At 43.6% G+C, this 17,864-nt stretch overlaps 1 protein-coding gene across 2 annotated transcripts in view; it reads right to left on the bottom strand.

The window, feature by feature from the left end:
- The window catches only part of DAB1 (DAB adaptor protein 1), a 142,347-nt gene extending 125,219 nt beyond the window's left edge, over nt 1-17,128 (bottom strand). For both annotated transcript variants that reach the window (XM_083867105.1, XM_083867104.1), the window contains exon 1: nt 16,957-17,128. The gene's annotated coding sequence lies outside the window, so the exon portion shown is untranslated. The remainder of the gene's footprint in view (nt 1-16,956) is intronic.
- Nucleotides 17,129-17,864: the final 736 nt, after the last annotated feature.

Below are 17,864 nucleotides of genomic sequence, written 5' to 3'. Positions count from 1 at the left end.
TGAAGGCAAGGAGGGCTCCAATTCACCTCCACAGTTCTGGGGAATGGGATAGCAATAGAGATAATAAATGTTATTATTTGTATTATCCACTCATCTGCACCCTATCAGCTGCTAAAACCTTGCAAATATTCCTGACACCATCAAGAACCATTTCAACCTGTTTTCAGACCGTAAATCTCATATCTGATCTCCATCCAAGAGATTATAACAAAATGTGAAATAACCTAAATATTAAAAGCCATTTCACAGAAAATGGAAATAGACACTGTAGGGGAAAAACACATTCCAGGCTTGCAAATTCTCTCTTTTATATAATCCTTATCCATATCCTTCCAGGAGACTATTTGATATCTCTCTCCCTCTCTCTCAGTTTTTATAACCACTGCAGATCTTTTCAGCCAGGGGCTGGCTGTGTTTTCAATTGGTGGTTCCCATTCCAACCATGCAGGAGCCAGGAATGCAGCCACTTAAACAGGTTAGGAATAAACCACTCAGGTTTTCTTCTCTGTGCTGCTCAGTAATTACTCACAGCCACGAAGCACAACAGAGATTTGCTCCTTCAGGGCTTCGCTTCCAAAGGATCGATGTGCTGCAAACAGAGGCACTACAGGACTTAATAGTAAGTTTTAAGTGCTTCTCACAAGACAAGAGTCTCCTCGACAGCCTTCTTGCAGGTATCCAGGAGCTAAAGAGCTGCTCTTGGTGTAAATTTGTGCCTTTTGGCCAAAATCACACTTCCTAAACACAAGGAAGCGACAGTGGGCACATCCAAGACAAGATATAAATGAAATTCCAGATTAACAAAGCTCCATTAAATCAACTTAGCAATTCCATCTCCACGGATAACAATTTGGCTTGCAGTGGTGGGCTAAATAATGCAGTTGAACACATTAAGAACAGATCTGTATTCAGGCTGAATGTACTGTTAGCTCAGGAAAAAAAGACAGGAGGGAAAAGAAATGCTGAAGTAGCTGTTTCCTGCCCACAGCACATTTTCTCTTCTCCTTCATCTTCCAAAACTATCATGATCATACATCTATCAACATATCACACACTTCCCCTGTGAAAGAGACAAAATAGGCCTCAAAATCTGTGTCTTAATGGACACCATCAAAAGAAATATCAATTCATCTGGATGCATAAACCATCCAGAAATCAGTGTAATCAAAAAAGTGGGGCTTCTCCTATCCAGTCTCTGCAACAGCAAGGGCTGCTTTTATATTTTGTTATTTTATACTGCAGATACCTTCACTTCCCCTGAGTGCATTTAGCAGCAAACCCAGAGATTTCTCCTCTGACCAAGAGGCAAGTCTCCCTTTCCCTCCCTGCAGTCAAGAGTTTCAGTTTTTCATGAGACAGTAAAAAGTTTCTCTATTGTCAGCACTAAAAGCTTCTCCTAAAGTAGTTCTTTCTCTATGTAGCCACATTTTCATCAAATTTTAGTGCATACACTTTATGAAAGCGTTTGACAACCTGAGGATTTAGGTTAGAAAAAGAGGATGAAATGTAGGCTAGGCTAGAGGGGGCTTTCTAGGGAATACCCCAGTAAAGCAGCCTCCTGATAGCCAAGGTATCTTCCTTGCTATAAAAGCAGTGATTGTTGAGCGCAGATTTTCAGTGGGCTCTGGAGGTTTAAAATTTTAGAGAGACCTAATTTCCTTCAAAACTATCTGCTGGCTTCCTCTGGATTTTATATCTGAATGAGTTCAGATGGAATAAAGAAGGAATGATACACCATTAGCAAAAAACTTCAGTTGAATTTTCCTGTAAATAAAGTGTTTTTCCTGTAAACATCATCTAATGCTGTCAGGTTTGCTACAGAATATTTATTGTTTTGACTATCTAAAAAGAATTATGTTTTTCAGATTAAAACCAGCACTTCAAGGAGGACATAAAATTACATTATTTCTATTGCCTCAAAGTAGGCAATGAAAACTTTAATGTATCTGTTCCTATCTCAGGCATAGTATTTTTAAAGCACAGAGATAATATTCCACCAATGTTTTTACTCCTATTTTTTTCTCAATTATGTTTTTAACTCCAAAAGGGATGCATTTGGACAGATATATATACCACATGCCCTATTCCAATTCTTTGGGTCCAGTTTCAACATCCTGCAACACCAGAATCCTGAATACAGCTAAAATCTGCACAGGTGTGTTCAGTAACTGGACAACAAAGAATTCCTTACACCCTGCCTTTTAATGCTTCATATCCCTTCTTTTGTGAGGAAAACCCTGTAAGTGGAAGGATTCCAGACTCATCCTTTGTGCTGCCTTTCCAGGACACGCTGAGCATCAAAGCCTGTGTGCAGTGAGGGTGACAAGACACACTCCTGTGGGTTTGTTGTGGGTTTTTTTTCCCTTTCTCAAGATTTCAGTGTTTATGTGTGACCTCCAGCATTCAGCTGATGACTATTCAGCGCATCACTTACAAAAAAACAGCCACTCTCATTTCCTTTACACTCCTCCTCGCAGAAATAAATCAGTATCCTGACTGATTGAAACACTTGGCTGCCAGTCACTCTGCTTTGTCCCTGCGCTGCCTCAGCCCGTGAGAGCTCCAGAGATGCAGGGAAGTGATTAAATTGTAACACGGAGCCCTGAGAGCAATAACTAAGTGAGCAGTTATAAACAAATATAACACAGCTCTTCATAATTCAGTAAAATGCATGATCTGATCCTGTGTGTGGTTCTGAAAACCAGTCAAAGCAGCTTTTTTACTAATGCAATAATGTTACTGCTTAATGGTGGAAAGCACAGGAGAGCAATACATGGCCTACAAATAAAGAGTAAAATGTGCAAGCTTAACAATACAAGTTTATCTTCCTTATGAATTACCTAGGCAGTGCTTTTATTATATCAGATCCATTGTTTCCTGATCTGCAAATTACTTCCTGAATCTATTAACTATAATGGGGGAAATGTATTTTTCAGTCTTGCCCTCTGGAAAAAAAAAAATCACAATAAATCAGTGTAAGCAGGTGAGACTGAACTGGCAACAAGGCCAAGGTATTTCAAGTGTGCAATCCCTGGCTCCCTATAACCTTTTTTTCTGAAGGTGGGAGCACAGAAATGAAAGGATTTAATTGTAATTATCCAATGATAGTACAATTCTGGAGTATTACCATGCATGTGAAGGATTATTAAAGATCAGGTAGGATTTTTCCAGCCTTACTTCAGTCACCTCCAGGGAAACGAATTCTGCAACGCTCCATAGGAAATAAAGAACAATCTGAGTGTATTAAAAGACTCATGGATATAATTCCATGAACTACAAGCTTTCTTTGTAACTCAGATACCTCAAAGTGCACAACACTTTTATCACAGTCCTTGCATTTCGTGTGTCTTTGAAAGATGACATTTCCACTCCCTGACTTAGCATTTGCATGTCTTGAATTCTCTAGTAAGGGCCCAAGAAGAGTAATATTGGTTGTGTTTATACATCTTCCTCCCACTAAATTCCAAAACCACATCCCAAACTAATTCACCTGAACAAAATGCTCCAGACACGTAGAGCCATTAAACACACCATGATTATCCTGAGAAAGATAAGAAGCCAAACACCAGTGTAGTTTAAATTCTTCTCTCCCTCATCAACATGAATCAAGAGAACTCTTGGTATCAGTGACCCTCATGCTCTGTCTCACAGGAGTCATCAGATATAGCACATTTTATATTGATTAAACCAACCAGTTCCTCAGTGAGTACATAATCTGCATAAAATCCACTCTTTCAGTTACTTTGGTCTCAAGGTCTAAAATTTCAGGAAAAATTGCGAGCAGTTTATTTATGATGTAGCTGTCAACAGTCACATTGCTACATAATTCCTTTTAAATAAGTTACTTATTTAAATTTTCTCTACTCAAAGCCAGGGTAGGAAGCACCACCTGTGGATAAGGTTGGCTGACACTTCTCACTCCCTTTCATCACTTTGCAACTTTGCCAGATTTTTAACTGTTCAGGCTACAATTCTACACCTAAAGTGTATCTGCTTTGGGGTGATTTTCAGGATGTGAGGGATGAATGGGTTGAATCACTTTCAAAATTTAGACTGAAGAGAAATACTGCATTTTGAGCCCGTTAAATAATCGTCACAAAACTTATATGTGAAAAGTTTGCTGAGCTTTGAAACTGAGAGTAGGATTTGGTCTTCATATCACAGATCTGGTTTTCCTGTTAACACTAAAAAAAAAAAACCCTGCCCCCTCCCCCCCAAAAAAAGAAAAAAAAAAAGTTGACAAACAGACCAGAAAAAAAGCCACAAACCAAAAATCCCAAGCCAAAATGACTGGAAAAAAAAAATAGATTTTTACATTTGTCTAGGATGACTTCTTTATACAAAAATCCCTCTATACTATCACCCCTCTTGCAGCCTCCAGAAGGAACTATAATGTGCATTCACATTCCTATAAACATTATCCTGGAAAATGGACTATTTCTTTAATTACTGCTTTGAACTGAAATTACACAGAACAGTGGAAGTGACAGCAAGAGGTTCATCTTTCCATCAAGGCACCCAGCAAGCTGCTGAGTTTGAATGCATAAAACAGAAGAGTCAGAGCAGAGAAAAAAGGGATTGACTCTGACATGAAGCCTTGTATCACAAGAAGCAGAAGAGAAGAATTTGTGAGAGCTGTTTAATAATGGAGGACTTGGGAGGTTCAGTCTGGGAGTCAAGATGTAAAAACAGCACCATGGGAGGGGGAGCTTAAGGGTGGATGGAGACAATCATTTATGAGAGAGGAGGAAAGGAGAGGGACCAGGAAACTGGGATTAAGAACTCACACGAAGAGCTGGCATCTCATTTGCCTCTTAGTCACAAAGAACACAGAAGAAGCTGCTGTCACAGCTACTCAATTAAACAGAATAGTGCAGGTCCACAGGAAAAGAAAACCTGGTCTTGATGATGCACGTGGATCTCAACAGAATAGGATTTGATGCTCCTCTCCAGAAAGGGAGTTGTATCTTTCTTACTACATTAAAAGCAAGATCATCCTACCATTACTGCTGTACTTCTTGTTGAATATCATCCGCCGAATTATTCCAAACACTTAATTTCATTAGATGAATTTTCTAAGAAGACATAAATTAGGGCATATGGTTCATAATATTTTCACTTCCTTTCCCTGTAACCCATTTCACTAGTTTTACACTTCATCAATTTAAGCATTATGGTTAATAGGTAACATTTAATTCTGTCAAAGGAGGAAAAAAATCCAAGTGTCTCATTAGGAAGCTCTGATGGCCATTTCAGAAAGTAGAGCTACATTTTCTACCTACGTCCAATAGAGGTGAAGACACTGAAGTTGGAAGCACGTGCAGAACTTACAGGTTTCTGTGCAGGGCAAAAGCTTTTTTACTGCTCACTTGGGCACGAGGAAAAGTGGATCCCTGGGGTACAGAATTCCTGTGAGATTTGAAGCTACACAACAGCAGTGCAAAGCACTAAACCAGAGCTCAAACACATCTGGCTTACCACAGCTAAAAACTAAAGGCAGGCAACATTTTATTTACATTAAGCACAACACATTCCTACATATACATCAACAATAATATATGAAGACTATCTAATGGCAGGAACAGCATCTCTGACTAACTCCAGGAAAAACATAAGTAAAGCCATTTTCAACCCCATACTACGCACTGAAAAGTGACAACAATCTTTTAAACATCAACAGATGCCAGAATATCACACAAGAACAAGAAACACATGAAAAAGCTTTCACAAAATACAAAGAAGGCTGAATTCTCATTGCACACAGTCTGAATCCCAAAAATTTACAAGGAGCTGTTTTACAAATCTTTGTGAACACGTGTGAACTCCACTGCTCCAAAATAAGCAAGATGCATTTCTGTCACATGCTAAGAATTCTTCCACAGGTGGTATTAGTGCCTTAAAAGCCTCAGTGATCAGTCAGAATTATCACAGGGGGGGATTCAGAGTCATGTCAGGTTCTTGAATGACAGAAGCACGCGAGGCTTTGTACTACAAAAAGAGTGTTCAGAAATAGAATACATAACCTAATCATCTACTCACACTCCTGAAGAAGTAGGCCAACATATATAAAAAAAACCCAACTTTGAAAAAAGACAACAATTAAAACGTATCCCACTCCAGTTTATTAACACATCATTAGAATGTTTCACAAGTCGCTGTTAAATATGAAATTATTCAGTGGATAAAAGGGAGGCTGTGGGTAGTAACACATTGTACCTGTAGTAGCAGCTGTTTCTTTTCTGCACCCTGACTCTGCCCTGAGCTGCTTTTCCCGTTGTATTTTTTAAATTTTGGGTGCACTGTGTATCTCTTAAGGCTGTAACCAGGAGATGTAACAGGTTACTTCAAAAAGCCAACCTTTGGCATGTGAGATTTGAGGTGGGAGGGTTGTAACACTTTTTTACAGGTGCCAAAACTCAGGATTTCTCTTCCCAAGTGTGCACAGGAAGGATGTGGTGCTGTAGGAGTGAGTTCAGAGGAGGCACCAAGGTGATGAGAGGAATGGAGCAGCTCTGCTGGGAGGAAAGGCTGAGAGACTTGGGATTGTTCAGCCTGAAGAAGAGAGAAGTTTCCACCTCACATTACTGCACAGAGATGCATTTAGAAACTTTACAAGTTATCACTACTACCTCACCAAAAGGTTAAGCCAGCATTTTTCATTTAAAGGAAATTTCCTTTAAAAAAATCACTTTGTGAACTCTACTAGAAGTTGCAAGGCATTTCAGTCTCCCTTGTCTACTCCTCAACCTTCTATTACAACAATAAATAATATATGCAGTAGATTAATATTTAGAAGAACTTTACTCTCCTACTTGCATCATCCTTATAAATTATTCTCCTATTAATGAGTTATTTGATCTCAACATATTAGCACAAAAATTACATTGTTCTCTGTACAAGTCTGTAACCTATGTGCTCGCCTTCTGCTAAAAGCTTCTTTTCAAAGTGCTATTATTAATTGTCAAGCATTGGAACTGTTCCTCCAGACATTATCCCCTTTACTTTCAAGACAGGCAGACAAGATTTTCTCCTATTTTTGCAAGTAAAGTACAAGTTAAAGCACATCTGAATACACAATTCATTCTATTTAGCACTCTGCTCTCCCCAAGTGTGGCCAACTTCTTACAGGAAGCAATTGCTGGAACAATTAGGACTCAGCAAGATTAATACACAAGATGTTGTCATGTCTGCATTTTATCTCATTGCAGGGATCCTGGAATGATAAAGATGCAGCCCAAAAGAAAGAAGTGTGCCAGCAGTGACCAAACCTCTTCAACAATGTCCTGGAACTCTAGGCTGAACTTTTTCATGCTGTATTAATGCTGAAACTACAGAACTATCATGAACTACTTCTATTCCTGCTGATTATAACTTTGCCTTAAGTTGAAAATTTTCACCTAAGACATGCAATGTTCATGTCCCAAATGGGAAGGAATCCTCCAGACAGCCTTGTTTCAGTCCTTTTGGTTTTTTCCAGTATTGTTTGAATACACAACAGGGAACCTACACTGATCTCCAAAACATTTTTCTGGAGAAGAAACCAGACATACACTAAACCAGCACAATTCCTGGTGGCTTCTGGATGTCTGTTTCCTGCAACAAATCAAACCCTACATTGTCTTGGGAAAATCCAGTGTCAGTCTTTCTCCTGAAAGTATATGTGCACCTATGAAAATAAGATATATTCACTATCATTCAACCTCAAAATATGTCTCCTTAATAAATTAATTAATAAATAATCACTGTGAAGCAGCCAAAGATAATCCTAGTCCACCAGAATGAAATAACCTCTTAGAGGTAATCCAACACAGACATTAAAATTGGTGTTGTACCTGCTTTACTCATTGGGTACACTGCAAATTATGTCCACACCTTCAGCCACAAAGAAGAAAATCAACTCTCTATTCATCAGGAAAATTTATTCCTTTAGTTCTCAGATCCACAAGACAAATGACTCTACCTGTACAATCTCCCTTCTCGGTACTGTCCTTCTTCCCATCTCCACCCAAAAGCTCCATCTAAAAACACTGATTAGCAGAATCAGCCACCCACAGTGGGTACGGGTCACTTGCAGTCTGTTCTTTGAACTAGAGATGATCTTTGCAATAAAGAAAGGAGTTACTTCTCTACACAGCCTGAGCAATATTTTGAAGCTTGATGTGCATGATCTGCTCCCCTGGATTTCTGCTCCCTGGAAAAAAAAACAGCTCGAGTCCAGTGACTGAGAACAGGATTCTCCTCACCTGAATTTCAGCTGTCAGGACTGGGCATCGTGTCTGAGTTAACAAACTCAGCTGGTTCTACACGGACTGGTGAGGCACAGAAGCATCCCTTGGAAAGACCAGACCTCCCTCTGCCATCTCTTCACCTCCTCCAAGAATCCAAAAGAACAAATCATGCAAGAATGAAACATGAGAAACTCTAAATTCAAAAGGAACAACCACATACAGGTAAGTTTGTTGGACCAAAAGTCCTGCCATGAAGAAAATAAAGAGCTGCAACAGAGCTCCCTTATGAAAATCACTTGCTGTTCTTTTTCAAGCCCAACCTCAGCAGTGCTGAAGTCTCAGACCTGTTTTGAGGCTGTGGCAGTTATTTTTCTGGTGTTGTTTGACAGCATAAAGAAGATTTCATGTTTTCTCCGGGAGCATCCTGCACTGAAAGCCAGAAACTGAAGCCTGACACAGTGGGATTCACTCAGTAACAATTCTCACTTCTCTCTGAGGATCTGTATGCACCAAATTCAATTAGCATTTGCTACAAATGTAACATAGCAACAGGGGACAAGCCCTCATGCGATGTAAATCAGTGTAGTGGCTCCGATTTGAAAGAACTTTACCAAATTTCATCAGCTGCAACTCTCACACAGCGCTGGTGAATAGCTCACTCCATCACTAGGGAGGTGAGGGCCATAAAATTTGAGTGCCAGGAACAGTAAGTGGTCAATTCAATTTGTTATCCTCTTTAGGACTTCTCAAACATTTTATTTCTCTTGTTTTCAGAAAGAAGAAAAATGGGTCAGAATATATAAAAACTATCACACAGGGATGGTGGGTGGAAAACTGTCCTGAAGCCATAATGTGAGATTTGATTACTTCAGCAGCCACAAAGAAGAACCCCATTCATAAAATAATCTTTATTAAACTCACTGATGGTTATTTTTTTTTTACTGTTTTTAAACTTGAGCTAACTGCCAACACGCTGTGTGAAGTAGCACTTCCTGTTGATTTGTTTTGTATTAATTATAGTGCAATTAAAAAGGGGAGTCTTTATTGCAAACAACTGCCAGGTGTTTTAAAGCCACAAACAGGGGCCACAACATTTCCAAGTGACACTGTCAGTGTTACTGTGGCACAACTGACACATTTCCAAATGTATGCACGCTCACAGAAATTAAAAACTTAGAATGGGAAAATCCTCATTATGTTTAAAAAGCAGGGGGGAAATCCACCTGCTGGGAAAACTCTTGATATTTGTGGAATAGCTGTGAAAAGTTCAGACATGAACATCTAACAGGTCATCTAATCTTGCCATAAAAAGGTCTGAATTTGCTAATCAGCCTCAGAGCTAAAAGAAAACTGACATAAGAGGCAGTAACAATAAAACTAAATTAAGTGTGTATTTTCTTACATAAAGGAATGAAAGGGAAACTTCAAATATTAATAAAATATTTGCTGCACTCACTGTTGATGAACTGAAGAGCAGTACAATTTCCTGAGTATCAGCTGTGCTACATTAAAACTTAGAAGTATTTTAGTTTTTTTCCTAATTACTTTTATGCTTGGCTTAACTATGTAGCTACTTGGAAATTCCTGAGCCTGGAATCCTCTGCAGCACCAAGTTATCAGTGTGCCCATCATCACTAACCTCAAGATCAGGAAATCTGAGTCTCCTACCCCACCACAGCCACAAGCAAAACACAAGAGGTTAAGAAGTTATTTGATTTGTAAAGGTTACACAAGGAAATCAAAAAAAGGCAAAACAAATTTTTCATGCTATTTGTTAAAAGTATCCCAAATACAGTCAAAGCTTTTCTTTTCCCCCATCAATCCTGACAGATACTGTGAGAGAGGATTAAAGGAAAAGTATGAACTCAATGAGGGGAGAATTCAAGTGGCCTAATCCATGTTAATCTGGCAAAAAGCACATGCCAATAGAAGTGTTCTGGCCAGTCTCAGGCAGAGACTGACAGGTCCTGGAAAGGTCAAACAAGTTGAAGTGCTCTTTTTCTTTGCTGTTTTACATAGTTTATTGAGCTGCATATCAAGTAACCAGGAACAGAAATTCAGCTTTTTTTTTTAATGGCGTAAAAAAAGATCACTCACAACTTTCCCCTCAGTTACTTCAATTATTGAAAAAAAAATTATAATTCCTTAGGTTAAGAAACAACAAATACTGATGCCTCTTAGTAGGGTAGAAGACATTTATGTAAAAGGAAACTATGAAATGGGTATTGCATCAACTGGATTCCCAGTAATCCAAGTTCTTCAAGAAATCCAAGGGCAAAGAACTGTTTCCAGGTAACTGTTGGTATGATCTTGAAATTCTGCAGACTCAAAACTTTCCTAAACTTCCCAAGAATAAACCTGTGCAGGTTTAGACAGTTTTTTTCCAAAACATGAACACAGATAGGTGGATTGATAAGCTTTGGAGCATATCTTGGGACAGACACACTGATGGGTGCTACTCTCTACAGAATAACACCAGAAAAGGGTTTTGCACACCTGGAATTGATTTAAGAGGCCACAATTGCAGTGTCTGGATGATGATCAACTCCCAATTGAGCTTCAACTCATGCAGACACCCTCAGCAACTCTACAGTCACCCACATCAAACCCCACCAGGATCCCTGTCACAGAGATTTGTGATGACAAAGATATTTATACTGTGTTATAATTTGTCAGCATTTTGGGGAGATTCCAGCTTGATCTTTATCAACAATAAGGAGATTCTGTATTAGAGGACTCTTGATTGTCCTCAGTACTAAGCAACAGTACATTCACATTCAGGTATGAATAATTCTAGCAGCCTTAGTATTCTGTCTTGATTGTTTTCCTCTTCACAAGTGTCCTCTAAACATAATTTTCCAGTAAGTACTCACTGAGGAAAAGCACCTCCCAAAACCACAGGGACATTGCCTAACATCTAAATGTGAAGTTTCTGCAAGACAGCAATATGCCTGCTAGAAGAAAACAAAACAGCAAGCACACAAGCACGATAGGATTATTTGATCCAATACAATATAAATTAGGTCAGACTCCTCTTTGGAGAATTTTGAGTGAAGAACTAGGTGGTCCACTAAATTTCTATTCATTTGCCTTCAGGCTCAGGGAATTGCAAAGACTCAAGAAACTGATGCTCCTCTACCCACAAGAGCAATCATTATTTGGGGGTGGGGAATCTCTCAGTGTAACTGCTTGGCAATACCTGGAGACCTGAGAAATCTTTATGTAGTAAAAGGGCAGCTAATGAATAGATAGATAGATAGATAGATAGATAGATAGATAGATAGATAGATAGATAGACAGACAGATAGATATACACCCACAGAAATACAAAATTCAATACAGAAAAGAACAGCAACTGCCCTAGTTTTTAATGCTGTACATATCATAAAATCACAGAATGGTTTGAGTTGAGAGGGACCTCAAAGCTCATTTTACCCCCTGCCATGGGGAGAGACATCTTCCACTTTCCCAGGTTGCTCCAAGCCCTGCCCAACCTGGCCTTGGACACTTCCAGGGATGGGGCACCCACAGCTTCTCTTCAGGGAGGAATTTCTTCTGTATATCTAAAACCTACGAAAATATTCTTATCCTTAGGATAAGAATATAAAGCGTAAGATACTAAATAAATATACAAGATAAAATATCCTTAAGAAAAGTAACCTCTGCATCCTCATTAAACAAAGAGTAATGGAATGACTCTCTGTAGACAGTGCAAAGGATCACAGGCTGGAAAGTGCCTGGAGCCTGCTCCCCTAGCAGGCTTCTGCTCAGGAACACTGCATTTTCAAAAGCTCACCCACAGCCATCACCCTCCCTGATTCCATAAGTAACTGAAGGAAATCTTCACGCCTCCAAGGGCCATAAGTTCATGTCAACAGCTTCACATCTCTAAGCAGAGGACTGAGCCAGAGCAAGATGTGACAAGCAGCCCTTCAGCAACGCTGCTGCTCCGCTGTGGATGGAGCTGGCCTGGGTGTGCAGCTGCTGCCCCCACAGCTGGGGACACAGCACACAGGTCATCCCAGGGAATGGGCTTCACTCTCACTCCACAAAAAGCAATATATTGATTAACAGACAAAAAGCTGACAGTTCTTGCTCAGCTCTTGTTCTTTAGTGTGGCACCACCTTGAGAGAGACCCCACTGTCACCAGGAAGGCTCTCACTGGTGGCATCTGACAGAGGATTTGTGCACATGGCTGAAACACTTCAATAATCAAAGTCAAGAATTCAAAACACTGCTTACACCTGGAACACTTAGAAATGTGTTTGACAGCAGTGTAAGATTAAACACACAGATGCAGGTACCCTTTCTGGAGCTCACTGTATTGGGTTTACTCACCTTTCTCTAAGTTGTGACAATTCTGCTACCTTGAAAAAGAAATGGAAGATCAATTCATAGATGAAATTCTTAAACCACCACCATGAAATGTCATTTGGCTGCAGTTAGACTGGGCAAAAACTAGTGTTAAGGGAAAAATAGAGAGCTGCAGGCTCTCTTTGTGACAAATCAAAGTATGAAAATGAAAATGTTTCAATCTGATTAATTACTTGGTTTAGAATATATGCTTTTCATTCTACTGTATCGAAATACTCATAATAAAACAGTACAGCTGATGAAGTCAAGCACTGCCTTACAAAGGCTGGCAAATTTGCAGAACAGCACTTGAGGTTCAGATTAGTAAAATCCTAATGAATATCTACTCTAATACCCATGTAATTGCAGGGAATGCATTTGCAAGTGGTACAATTAAAAAATAAAAAAAGAAAGAAAGAAAAAAACACTGGTACAATGGAAGTCCAGACTGTGATTTTAGTGTCAGTTTAAGAGACTGAAGTGCCATCCTGGAAGAATGAAGATCCCATTAAAAGGGATGCCAAGAAATGAAGAATCACAATAAAGATTTCCAGTTCTTTCCCAGATCACAACATGTTTCCATCTTTCACTGAAAGTAGCAATGCCAACAATTCTCAATTTCATCACCAGACACCAAAATGGTTTTCAGACATTGTTAATGACTGCATTATCCCAAGTGCTCATCTCTTCCTGAGCACTGCACAAGGAGCTGCTCAGCACAGGCTCCCAAAGACTTCCTTGGAAGTAAATAAATGTCGCTTTTGCACCACATGTTGCACTTCCTTCTGGGAGCCAGCATCTGGCAACTCCACACCTCATCTTCCTACCCATAAAAACAGGTTAGTGCAGCACTTCCTTCATCTCCCAAAACCACCAGGCAAATAAATGCCTTAAAGACAGAGCTGGTGCTGTAAGAATGAAGCCACAGAAGGGCTGAAGGCAAGCACTGCTGAAATAACACCAAACAGAACAGGACATATGAGACACCAAGTAATAACGTAGCTTTATTTCTAAGTAATTGGCTGAGCAAACGTATTGTGATCCAGCAACTCTGATTAATTCTGCAAGAATGCTTGGGTAGTGTTTATAAAAACCAAGTCATTACCTTGACTAAACATTGACTTGGACAGTTAACTTTAACCATCAAGACCTTGACTAAATATTGACTGGGAAAGTTAATTTGAACTACAACATCTAGAAAATCGTGTTCCTCTTTGCTAGTATTTGCTATCACTTTAAAATTCAAACAGGGTTGTAGAAAAAGAGGTTCTCCGACCTCACTGATATTTAGTTGCTGAGCTTGGCTATTGCTAAATTCAATACAAATACCTTGAAAATTTTGAAATATAAAATACTTTAGAGACAAAGGCCTGCTATGGATGAGAGGGAATGGTCAATCTTCCTTTGCTTGAGCAAGGACTCATCAAAAGTACGAAAAAAGTACCACAATGCTCATGTTTTAAGTTTATTTTCATACATATATGCAACAGTTTTACAAATTTTGCAAATTTTAAACACTGTGCCCTTGCCCAAAGAATCACACAGGCTGATCATCAGGACAAGGGGTTCATTCTGATAACCTCTACTTCTTAGTAGCAGCTACTTCAAGTCTACATCCTCCACTATTGGTTTCACTTCATCATGTGAGGCCATGGGGTCAAAGGACATACACAGAGTCTTTCACTGGCTGAGATAAAAAAAAGAAAAAAAAAAAAAAAATCAATTTCAATCCTCCTAAGATGAAACCACTGATGTGTGCAGTCACTAAGGTCCCAAAGGTAATCCTACAAAAAAACATGATGGTGTCCTCCATCACTGCATTGAGATACTGTTAAAGTGCAGCAAAATCACCTATGAGGTCCAGTCCAAGATCAAAACATTCAAAACAATAAATCTGTGTGTTCCAGACCAGTGTGAATAGTGCATTATAGCTGTGTAATGACATAAAATGGTAATGACAAAGGGGCAAGGAATCTTATGCTTCAGGAAGGTGTTATGTATGTGGATAAACAAATAAATAATGCTGTGGATCCAGCACTAATTCCATGCACAGTTTCAGCTCAGGAGTTTGAAAGTCCCTTTTAGCTTTATGCCTCGATTCCTTTTTTAATACATCAGCTGCCTTTAGCACACTGAATGAAAAACAGCTTAAGAGCAAATATAAAAGACATAAATCTCAGCTACGAGTGAAAATACCAAACTGGAGAAAACTTGCTCTTCCATTATTTTTGAGTACAGCAGTGAAGAACAGATTGATACTGGTGTTGCGGGGGGTGAGGGTGGGGAATGAAAGAACAATAAACAATACAGTCATCACTAGTTTAACACAGCGCTGTGTCTTGCAATGGAAACATACTGTGAAACAGCTTGCGAGATAAGCTTCGTCAACGATAAGTAATTTTTATTCCGTTTGAGTGGCTGAAAACAATAAACATGATTAAATGCTTCAGACATGCATTCAGAATTTAGACAAATGGCAAAGAGTTCCAAGGACTTTGCTTTTAAAACTACTTTCGGGGAAAAAGACCTGGAAATTGACTTAACCGGTTTGAAATGTACAATGAAAGAGAAGTTTCGTCGGGAAATTAAAAACTTCCCATTCGTCTGCGAGCTCCAGGAACCAGCTTTGTTATCTACTCTTCTTTACTATGATGTCTGGTCCCAGTATCCCACTTCACCATTCATAGAGGCATTTCAAATGTTCCGGTCATGAACCTGAGCATGGGAAACACCCTGGAAAACACTCGAGGAAGGGGATGGCTCTGGGGAGTTCAGAAGGGATGGCTCTGGGGAGTTCAGGAGTTCAGAAGGGATGGCTCTGGGGAGTTCATAGCCCTGTGCCTGTCCTGTTCCTTCTGGGCTCTGTCACCGCTGTCCTGATCCAGCCTGGCAGCACCTCCCTCGCCCACCTTCAGAGCTCTGAACTTTCCTTCCCGCCTGCCCTGCTCCTGGTGACTCCTGGTCGTGCGCGACCCCGACACTCCAAAACACTCAGATCATGGGGGGGCTGTCGGCTTTTCCCCTGAAGTAGGGGCTGTAAAGGAGAGGCGCGTGAACCCGCAGCGCCTGGAACGCAAAGCGGTCACTGCACCCGCTGCCCCGCACCGCGCACCGCTGGCCGCTGGCCGGGAGCTGCTGGCCGGGGGCTGCTGGCCGGGGGTTCCTGGCCGGGGGTTCCTGGCCGGGCACCAGAGGGCGGCCCCCAGAGGGTTCCCGGCCGCGGAGGGCGAGCTCGCCCCGCTCCCCGCGCGTCCAGCGGCCCCTCCGCCCCGCTCCGGGCGCCATTTCCCCGCCGATCCTCAGCGCGGCGTCCCCCGGCCCTGCCGCACCTTCCCGGGCAGGGCAGCGCCGGCGCAGCCGAGCCGCATCCCAGCCCTCAGCCGACTCCCGGCGCTCAGCCGGCTCCCAGCCCTCAGCCTGCTCCCAGCCCTCAGCCGGCTCTAAGCCCTCAAGCCGGCTCTCAGCCCTCAGCCGGCTCTAAGCCCTCAAGCCGGCTCTCAGCCCTCAGCCGGCTCTCAGCCCTCAAGCTGGTTCCCAGCCCTCAGCCGGTTCCCAGCCCTCAGCCCGCTCCCGGCTCTCAGCCGGTTCCCGGCCCTCAGCCGGCTCTCAGCCCTCAGCCGGCCCCCGTCCCTCAGCCAGCTCTCAGCCCTCAGCCGGCCCCCGTCCCTCAGCCGGTTCCCGTCCCTCAGCCGGTTCCCAGCCCTCAGCCGGCTCCCAGCCCTCAGCCGGCTCTCAGCCCTCAGCCGGTTCCCAGCCCTCAGCCGGCTCCCAGCCCTCAGCCGGCCCCCAGCCCTCAGCCGGCTCTCAGCCCTCAGCCGGCCCCCAGCCCTCAGCCGGCTCCCGGCCCGGCAGCGGGGGGCGCTTCCCGCGGGATCGCGACCGATCGGCGCTTCCAGCTGCGGGGCGGCAGCGGCCGAGGCTCCCGGAGAGCGGCGCATCCCAGGGGGTACCCCCGGCACGGTGGGAGCGGCCGGGAGTCGTGGCCAGAGGGGAATCCCTCAGCCGCATCGCGTCTGCGGCTCCCTCCTCGGATTTGCTTTTACTTGCCCCGCTGCGGGGGATGGCGAAAGCGCCCCCAGCCCTTTGCCCCGGAGCTCGGCCGGGTGTGGGGCAGCCTCGCAGGGCGCTCCCCCCGGCAGCTGCAACTTCCCGCGACTCGCAGGGGATCCCAGCCCTTTCCCCGCCTCGGGGAGGGAGAAGGACGGGCAAAAATAAACTTCCTTCGGAGAGAAGCTGCCCTTCCATGGTGCTGCGGGAGGGGGGGTCCCCGCTGGCAGGAGGAGCAGCGCGCCCCGCTGGGACCCCAAACCCCCAAACCCCGCACCTGCCGCCCTCAGGACCGGCCGCGCAGGGGAGCGGGACCGGCTCTCTCACCTGCCCCAGCGAGCCCTCTCCTCCTGGCATTCCTCTGCTCCCCATCGTGGGCGCAGCAGCTGCTGTTATTCCTTAGGATACACATGGCCCGTCCATGCTGGGCGAGCCGCCTTCCCGCGCCGCCTGCCCTCTCCGGCCCCGCCAGCGCGGCGCTGAGGCCAGAGGGAGGGGAAAAGGGAGGCGTGCGGTGGAGGAACGCCGCTGATGAGGGGTCGGTCTCCTCCTCCTCCTCCTCCCTCCTTCTCCTCCTCTCCCAGGGCTGGGGGGTCTGTGCAGCTGGGCAGGGAGAGGGGGACGGGCGAGGAAAAGGGGCTGGCGGGGCTGTCCCCGCTCGGGGCGGGGGGGACTCGCCGTGTCGGCTCGTCCCGAGCCCGTCCTCGCCTCCGGGGCAGCCCCTGGAGAGCCCCCCGCCCTGCCCGCAGCACCGCGATCCAGCCCAGCCCAGCCCGGGGGGGAATCGGTACCGGGGCTGCCCGGAGCGCAGGGAGGGCGGTCAGTGGGGCAGTTCAGGGCGGGTGGAGCCCCGGACACGGCCCCGCCATCGCCGCTCCCCCCACAGGAGCGGGGCTGGGGCCAGGGCCGGGCCGGGGGCCCCGCCGCCACCAGTGTGCTGCTTTTCTCATGGCTTCTCGCAGTCACCCATGAAAATTTAATGAGGCATTTAGGGCTGTTACCTTCGGAGTCAATGGAGGAAGCATATTTAGCGTAATGCACTCGCTGCCGAGCCAATAGGTCTGTTGCAGGCGGATCAGAAGTCATGGAGAGACTCTCCTTTCAACACAAAATTCACGACCCATTAAACTTATTCTGTGATAACAGCTTCTTTACAAACGGAGACCCATAGAAAACAGAGGCTGTCATGCACTTCCCGAAAGGATTTACATACAGAGAGAAGTACATTTGCCAGG

Source organism: Zosterops lateralis (assembly GCF_965231275.1).
Source record: "Zosterops lateralis genome assembly, chromosome: 9".
Taxonomy (NCBI): domain Eukaryota; kingdom Metazoa; phylum Chordata; class Aves; order Passeriformes; family Zosteropidae; genus Zosterops; species Zosterops lateralis.
This window is presented reverse-complemented; position numbering and strand designations above follow the sequence as displayed.